The sequence below is a fragment of the Streptopelia decaocto genome, assembly GCF_964273445.1.
Source record: "Streptopelia decaocto genome assembly, chromosome: 13".
Lineage (NCBI taxonomy): Eukaryota > Metazoa > Chordata > Aves > Columbiformes > Columbidae > Streptopelia > Streptopelia decaocto.
Window position 1 is genome coordinate 1,618,075 of NC_138668.1, and position 9,522 is coordinate 1,627,596.

Consider the following 9,522-nt stretch of genomic DNA (forward strand, 5'->3'; position numbering starts at 1 on the left):
ACAAGATGAAAAAAAAACTAACCAAGCCCACACTCTGTATGCATTATATACATATTAGATCACCAAATCTCTTCCTTTCAGTCCTGGATTATTCCCTTCATTGTTTTTCAATGTCTACTCTTGGGCAATGTATTACTTTTTAACATGCGATTCAGAAACATGCCAAAAATCTGTTTACAGAAGTAATTGTTTGAGGTACAAACAGCCCGAGCTGTTGCGCTCCCGCCAGCTCTTGCAGCCTTTATCATGAGTCATGCGTGATCCACGCTTTGTCCGAACTCCCAGGAACTGCAGGACAGAGATTGCATAAGGGCCTCAGCCTTCATGTTGTGAAAAAGAATTTCCTTTCCTCTGCACTGCAAAATAAACCTTCTTGAAATGTGACCCAAATGCCACTAAAAGCAAAAAAAACCTGATAACGCAAATAGGAAGATCCCCAGTTTCTTAAGAAACTATTTCCCCCAAGCCCCACAAAACGTAGCCCCGGACAGTAAGGATGCAGACCAAGACTCTCTGTTGCAATTGGAACAACACATTTGAGAAACAGCATAGCAAGCGCACCCTTATCTTCTCAGCCTGTGAGTACCGTCCCCATGCTGGATGTGACAGAACATGGGTATAACTGGTCTGCCCACAAACGCGGCCACTGTGTTCGGAAGGGCATCCTCTACTGCTTCATGGCCAGTGAGCACCAGCACCTCCTGGACACCCAAATGGACAGTGGACATGGGGCCATATTTCTCTGAAATCTGGAAGGAAAGAAAAACCAGAGCACAGAAGTCACCAGTGGGAGTGGAACGTCCTGCTGGGGTGGCTGAAGAGTTGCCAACCCTCCTCCTTCTGTGGCCAGAAGGGATGGAGAGATGCCAGAGATAAAGCCCCAAGACACTTAAATGAAAGAGGAATCAAAGCAAATAAACACTGGTCTGTTTAACCCAACAGCTTCCATAAAACTGCTGTGTTTCTGAGCTGGCTGGACTCAGGTACGCCCAGCGGGTTATAGAGGTGGAAGAATCACAGGATGTCAGGGGTTGGAAGGGACCCGGAAAGCTCATCCAGTGCAATCCCCCCATGGAGCAGGAACACCCAGCTGAGGTTACACAGGAAGGTGTCCAGGCGGGTTGGAATGTCTGCACAGAAGGAGACTCCACAACCCCCCTGGGCAGCCTGGGCCAGGCTCTGCCACCCTCACCCCCAGCAAGTTTCTTCTCAAATTTAAGTGGAACCTCTTGTGTTCCACTTTGTACCCATTGCCCCTTGTCCTATCACTGGTTGTCACCAGAAGAGCCTGGCTCCATCCTCCTGACACTCCCCTTTCCATATTGATCCCCAGGAATGAGTCCCCCCTCAGTGTCCTCTTGTCCAGCTCCAGAGCCCCAGCTCCCTCAGCCTTTCCTCACATGGGAGATGCTCCACTCCCTGCAGCATCTTGGTGTATAGTATATGTGTATATAATATGATTCACCAAGGAAGGACATATGAAGGCATTAGAAACCTGGACTCCCACCCATCAGGCCACGGACTGACTGGAGAAGACGCGATCTCAGCTCATACCCAGCCCCCGGCCACCCGTCCCAAACCCACTCGCGCTACAAACAACAGCATCTGCGGCAAAAGCAGGAGATCAGGAGTCTGGATACACGCACTGGCCTCCTTGCTTGGGCAATGGCTTGTGTGAGTGGAGGTGTCTTGGGCTCCGTGCAGAAAGGGAGCAAGCAGAACCATGTCCTCTCACGCCGCAAGAATTACCAAAGGCGAGAGGCAGGGAGATGTCCCTCTGGCACTAAAAATGTCTTTATGATTCCCAAAGAGAAGGGAAAGGAAGGAATCAGCTTCCCCCCCTTGCAGCCCAGGCCGTGCCCTGCCTGCCCAGGACAGGTTACTCATTACCCGCTGGCTGAAGCGACTGTGGAAGAGGCAAATCTGGGCAAAGACAACAGCACCTCAGACGGCCTAGAAAATCATTTTCACCTAAGAGATTCAAGTTAAAAATTAAAACGAAAATCAATTTTTATCCAGAAGTAAATGATCTCTCTGAAAAAGAAGAAATAAATCAAAAGCTCCCCAGCCAGGGCAGGGTCATGTCACGCGTCCCAGGGGAAATTACAAAAGGGAAGCACAGAAAGAAAAGTCCTTACACAGAGTGCCCTGGACTGAACCACCCGTGGATTTGTAGTTGGGAAAGAAAGTAATCGCTTGGGCTGTGGATAATTATTTGGACATTGAGCCCTCCAAACCAGTCACTCTTGGACAGACTAGAGAGCAGAAAGCAAGGTCTACCTCCCCACACCTGCCCTCGGAGCCAGCAATGGGCAGGTGGGCTTAAAATTCAGACTGTGACAATCACCATTTCTGGATGATCCCGCTGTAACTTTGCATAACGAGGGGCCTCGGGAACAGCAACGCTGCTCGAGCCCTCCCTGCTCGTGCAGGAATCAGCAGGAGAGGGATCCTGCAAAATCTCAGGACTACATTTATCGGGTGGGTAAACCTGTTCCCCAAAGCACCATCTGGCCGTTTCGAGAAGCACCATGTCCTTCACCAGCCCGCAGAGCAGCTGCACACAGTTGGGATGTGCTCTCCAAGGCCCTGTCACGCACAGCTGGTGGGCAGCACTAACAAACTCACGTCCCTTCCTGGCTCTTGGAGGTAGGATCCGGTGGGGGCTGCAGGACCCTCATGGGGGGCAGATCCCGTACGGGTGGGCTCGGCAGCACCTTCCCCGCTCCACAGCCGCAGCTTGCAGGCGGCCACAGGAACAAACTAAACCCTCCTCCATTTATTTTTCTTGCAAGCTGTGTTATACATGTTCCCCCAAACGGCCCTTTGAAGCAGCACGAGCTGCCTCAGACCTTTCTCTCCAGCTCACTGACACGTGCCCACAGCCGTGCCAGCCCGGCGCAGCGATGCCGGGGCAGCCCCGGCACCCAAACCCACCACCCAAACGCCTCTGTGCCTTGCACAGCCAAAATGCGGCTGGCCCCAAAACCAGCAAGCACCTTTCAGTTGTTAATCCACGCTCACGATTTGGCTTCCAGGTTGGAGCTGCCTGTCCCAAACTTGTGTCTCGTAACAGAGCCCGGGGGCACCGGCTCTCACCGGGTTTGGAGAGGTTTGGGGTTTTGTGTTCAGAGCTGAAGGGCAGGCACTTGCCAGAGGAAGGTTAAAGTGATTAAATGGTGTTAAGTGGGATACAAACTTCTCCCATCCTGTGCAGATTGTCTTTTCAAAAGCCCCGTCGTATTTCTCGGATCCACGGCAGGGATGCTCGCTCTTCTCCAGCAGCAGCACCTCATCCTTCAGTCGCACGTGAAATGCACTCCAGCTAAAGAAAGGACATTATCCCTGCTTTATAGAAGGAAAATCCAGATGGAGAAGGGAAAAGATTCATTTAAAGGCCACATGAGACAGTGATGGAAACACAAGGAGAATCAGTCGTCACTAACGGGCATATGAAAAAGCGCAACGCAGTAAACGTGCCCCCAGCAGATAATAAAGTAGCTCAATCTATCACAATTTGGGTGTTTTATCACCCATGGAGCACCTGAAACAGGGCTTGCAGTTGAAAATTCCAGGCTGTGGTTTTAAAGCCGTAGCCTCAGCAGCGGCAACGCTGAGGAACAAGCCCATCTCCATTCCAGAGCCATTTAAACAAACCCAGACCTCCCCGGGAAGCATCTCAGGGATTTGCAAACTGTGGGTTTTGGACACGCTATCGTGCCACTGCACTGCATCACGAGCCAGAGGGGCACGCGCTCCTTTTGAGGGTACAGATTAATATTTAATCCAATTAGTAAGTTTAAGTTAAAATTTAGCAGCACTACCTGAGCAGGTTAACAGCATGGACAGTTACCAACCTGCAGGCTTGAAAAAAGATTCCAGCGCCAGCCAACCTCATCTCCCTATTGCTGGAGATTCTTCAGGAACCAGACAGAATCCTCAGAGGTTTGCTCCACAAACCATCAGCCAGTAAAAGTCTAATTAGGTCAGAGACATATGGTCTTGAACCAGTAAAAAAAATTCAGTATCGGTGGCTACAGTGATCTTGACCTCACAAAATGTGGCTGCACTTCAGAAGCTGCTGGCTGAGCACTGAAAGCTGCATCACGTTCAGTCTTCATCGGTGTAACTTTTGCTCTCCCCCAAGCCGGCAAAAAAGGGAAAAAGCAACAGTTTTGCTAATGAAAACTGCTTTTTTGCTTCTATCATATCAACTACGAGCGTGAAGATGATACAAAAGTTCTTTTACGAACAGGCTTTTCCCAGCCATTAAAATAGTCTCGAGCTCCAAAGCACAGGCCTTTCTGAACAAGCGCAGCTACGTCTCATACCCTACTCATACAAAGACATGCACAAGAGCGAAACCGGCAGGATTTAGCCCTAATCTGCAGCGTTATGGCCCTATAACGAGCACAAGGAAGCGTCTTTAAAAAGAGATGGCTTTCTAACTGCTTCTTACAAAAGCCTTTAACACAGACGCTCTTTGGCATGACTCAGGGCTGCGTTTCTAACCCCAGTGTCTCCCGTGCCGCTTACTCTGCCTGTTTGGTTGGGTTGCATCCACATGCTATTGTTTTTTTATCATCAAGCCTGTTTACAGCACAGAGGAACAATATGGGAACAGAAATAAATCTGGGATAAACCCAAAGGAATGAGCCCATTAATGGTATTGCCAGCACGTCCGGCTTGCCGAGCCAGGGCCCGCAGCTGCGCGCTGCCCCGGGGACACGCGCTTCACTGCTCCCTTTGGTTATGGATTTCAAACCTCCATGGTGTTTGACCTACCCATCATCTGCAAACCTAATACCAAACAGTTAAAGCGCCTGCACGCCCTTAAGCTGCCAATTTCATATCTGTGGTACATTGTGAGAGAGAATTATTTTCTAGGACACAAAGGCTGAGGGACTGACTGTCACAACAGTATCACTTTTGGCTTCCTTAAATACAGTAATCACAGTATTTTGAACAGTGGCCTACAGCTACTGAATACTTTTTTGTCTCAAAATAGACACGAGCCTCCTCCCACCTTCTGCCATGAGCTTTTTGGTCACTCTGAGGTTTTGGTGGTTCAGTCCAGTTTCCTCCACTATATCCAGGGAGTGCAGCCCATCTGGTTGCTGAGTCTTCGATCCAAGTGCTACCGGCTTATTCTGTGAAATACAGAGTCAAAAGGACACAAAATGTTAGTGGGGAAGGTTTGAAAGAGGAAGTATTTTCTCTATTTGCATTTACATTTTTAATATAGTCGTGTTGTCTAGAGGCCAGATTTGGGGAATGGAAATCGGGAGCCTAGTTTCTATTTTCAGCACAGCCGCTGATTGCTCTGTGTTGCTGGCAAATCTTTTAATCTCTTTCCCTCTGTTTTTCCCTTCTGTAATAAAGGGATGATCAGACGTCCCCAGCTATGCCTTGTGTGGCAGCATCCTCCGATGAAACACGGCAAGGACAAAGTATTAATAATCATTTCATATAGGAAAGCCAAGGGGTCGCAGCTATTTAAGCACAGTTTAGCTATTCCGTGCTCCTTTATGCAAGCACTATGCCTTGACGGTAAGGGAAGTTATATGTTAGCATGGAATGGAAAAGTAGGCCCTTCAGGGCACAAAAATAACCATATCCAGAGCACCGCTGAATAAATACAATATCAAGATGAAATCACTCCAAATACCAAACAAATTGAAAGGCAAGGAGATACTAAAGAGGAAAACCAAAGTGATCCAGCCTTCCTCCCGGCTGGCGTCCGACCGCCCGCAGCACAGCAGCGCGGACCTGGAGCACCCATGGGCATGTTACAAGTGGCTCCATAATGGTTAAGTGCTCCCAGTCCTCCATTTCTCTTCCTGAGGAGATGTCAGGGAGGTGGGTACAGGACTGAGCTCCCTAATTGCGATATAGCAAAGCACGTGCTCGATCTCGCGTGGAATTGACCCTGCAGATGATCCCATCGGCCCGTGGCTGCATCCTCCCGGGATCCTCATCGCCACTGGTCCTTCCCTCTCACAGAACTACCCCGCGGCTCCCTCTGTGTCCCACCGGGTACCAAACCGCTTTCTGGGCTGCTCTGCAAAGCCGCTGCTGTTCACATCCCTGTGTGTTGGTCACAGCTGGGCTACGGTTCCCTGGGATCCGCTGGATCCTCTCAGCCCCTGCCTGCTGCACCTCTGGCCAGATGTTACCCTCTCCTCCCGCCCACTGCCCGTCACTTGTGTGAACGCCCTCTCTCGTACAAATGATCTCTGACACTGCCGCCAGGACCAGGAGACGAGCAGATCCCCACTGTTCCTGTCATCTAAGCCACCTTTGCTCATTTTATTTACATGAGCAGCTGCGCTGGCAGATTTTGGGGAGGATTTGGGGGTTCTTGGAGATGACGGTGTGCAGCAGAGGTCTGGACCACCACAGCCGCACAGGGGTGTGTCTTCAAACCTTCAGCCTCCTCCTGTCTATTCCTTCAGTCCAGTTATTAAAATAACTTCAAAAAATCCAGCATTGCATGACGTTGTGCAACAGTGGAGCTGCTCATCCTTTGCAGAGCCTCTCGGATCACGCTGAAATAACGTACATATGCTTTTGGGGCAGAGACGAGCATTTATTTTAAGAGGTGCTTTAGGATCAAGACAGTCCCCACTAGCTCGTCACATCGACTATTCAGGCTTATCGGCCCACAAGTGACCTTTCAGATTCTTAAGACTTGGATTACGAAGGGTTTTATATACTAAGCCTAATGACTTGAATTATAGCCTTAGCATGCTGACAATCAGGAACAGGACCATAAGCATTTTACTTTCTTCTATCCACAAAACAGCTTGGGCCGGATTTTGAATCCATTTCAAGGGTATGTCAAGCTGGTGCCCACCATAATCATCTAGTTGAACCACAGAATCAGATGGCCGAGGTAAAGGTCACGTCTGAGCGAAATTGCAAGATTTTCCAGATAAGCCAGCTGAGACATCTGTCTGCCTTCCTCCAAGACAATTATTTTATCATTTTCAAATATTAAAAAAATCACTCTGAAATGCTACAGCACATTTTAATCCACGGGGCTGCAGCAGCAGGACACGGTATTTTGTCCTTTCCAAACCTCTGCAGCAAAAAGTTTCATGGGACAGATAATGATCTTCCTGTCGGCAGCTGAACTGGAAACACCTTTCGGTTCCCAGGATAAAAACAACAAAACCCAAGTATCAGCAGCTTATACGGCCCCTGACAGCAAGGCACGCGTGCTGTAGTCACCGTTTTCAATCAGCGTTTACACAGTTCAATGTCACGGTGAAATTTGCGTCTTGTCTAAAATGCCTGAAGCCCCTGTTCTCCATTCCCTGCGCTGGGTTCCCTTTGCCAGCCCGAGTCCACCGAGCATCCTCGGAAACATTCCTGCAGATGATTCCAACCACCAGTGGCTCGCAGCCATAGAGCAGGTCAAAAGTTTAATGTGCCCATTAAAGCAATTTTATGAGGGATACAAGACCCACAGCCACGGCGATGATGCAAATAAAGGTTGACTGATCCATCCTGCTGGCTGAACCGCGGTTCGTTTAACGAGGAAGGGGAAGGCGGGCACGAGCAGAGCAGAAAAGCAGGCGGGACGTGCTGTTTGCAGAGGACGGGGTTGTCACATCCCGCCGAGCAGGAACCATCTGGGACTCCTGCAGGGAACAGCACAAACCCAGACTCACCTGCCACGGTTTCACCGGGACCCCTCCAAAACCAAACCCAATCTCAGACCTCAGACACTCGGCTGCTCTGTGTTAACGGGGCGATTCAACAAGAGGCAGGATTTTCTCCTTAAACAACGTGGAAGATGTACTCTTGATCTCTCTGCGGTCAGGTTTTTTCCTCCCTTTGTCCAGAAACAGCTGAAATAATAAAAAAAAGGATTTAGAAAACAAAGGGGAAACCCCTTTTAAAAAATAAAATAATGAAAACCCCACAATGACTGTTTCCTAGGACTGAACCGATCTCTGGAAATCATTGTCAAGTTCACTGTAGTTTTCCTGCCACATACTGTGCGCATACGTTTGGCTGTTCAAAAGAAAAGTAATATAAGGCGATATAATAAAGAGCAGCGAGCTGTTTCATGCCATATTGCTGCACAGGTGATCATTTTGGACGAGTTTTATTTAAATATCAGAGACTCAGAAGGTAAATAGCTAAACCCGGCCTATTTTGAAATAAGAGTGAACTGCTGCATTTCCTAACTTTGAAGAGCTGTTTTCCTGCCAATTCAGTCAGCTGCACTTTTCCATGTAGCAGTTCAAGTGCGTTATAATCTGCTTGTACAGGAAGGAAAGGAGGATGCTGGTGCAATATTAATAATGTAGCTGTCTGTTCACTGCTGATTTTCCATCTCTGAGATTAAAAATCACATTAAAAGCACTGGAAATTAAATTATCGAAAAGGTTTTCTTCTTTTTGACAGCAAAAATACCTGACAACAGACGGAGTTCTGATGGAGGTGTGTGCCCTATGCAAACTACGAGGAGACTGTCGTTTCTAAGAGCAGCTTTTCACTGTCCCCTCACCCCAAGTGACACTGTCCCCTCACAGCCAAGTGTACAAAGGCGAGGTGGTCTCATTAGCAACTCAGTAATTTGGCCATAGGTGTTCATTAAATGAAGGGACAGCCTACAGGACGATCCTCCTGAAGGTGACACTGCCCAAGGAGGAAGGGAAGGGAAATGCACAGGTGATGCTGGAAAGCGGCAACATGTATTACAGCAGCCAAACGAAAGGCAGATGCTCACGGGCGTTACCAGAGCACTGACGGCCTTCAGTCTGAAGGTTTCTTTTTAGTCATCTAAGGCAGTTTTAAAAGTGCTTAAACAACCTCTGCCATCTCCCTTGGTTTCCGCAGGTCATACACCACCTGGAATGAAGCTCGGACGGGCATCATCTCTTCCAAACAACAGCACGTTGTATGTTCAGATGTAAGGTTGGAATTCGCTGGATGGGACATGTCAGGGAAGAGCTGATGGAGATGGAAATCCAGAGCCATCCTGAAGGAAACTGGGGTGAATTTTAAGGATAATTCGGTTCTTTTGACTACAATATATCAAGACCTTTAAATCCACAATACTTTCTGCTCTCCAAGCTGAAGCGGCAAGCACCAGAAACCACTTATTCACAAAAAGATGGATCGTGGAAGCAGCTTGTTGAGTGCTCAGAGACTGCGTGAGTAGAGCTGAGGACCCAGGAGGAAGCATGAGGACCATCTCCCCATGAACACTCCTGCTTACACAGGCACTGCGAGCTTCCAAAACATTTTGGTAAGGGTTAGCAAGTAACAGCTGTGCTGACCTGAAAGGCTTCAACGCCTACGAAGAGACGACAGAGACAGGCAGAGCTGTGCAGTCAAACTGGAAATAAGTGTTGCCTTTGACAGTTCTCAAAGCTGCCACTCCAAAGGAGAATTTGGCTTGGACATGGGGTGCAGCTCCGTCACCGGCAGCACCGCGTGTTGAGCGTGATCAGAAGGAGAAGAAGGTGATTTGCAGGAAAAAAAGGAAAACTTGAGTGTTACAAT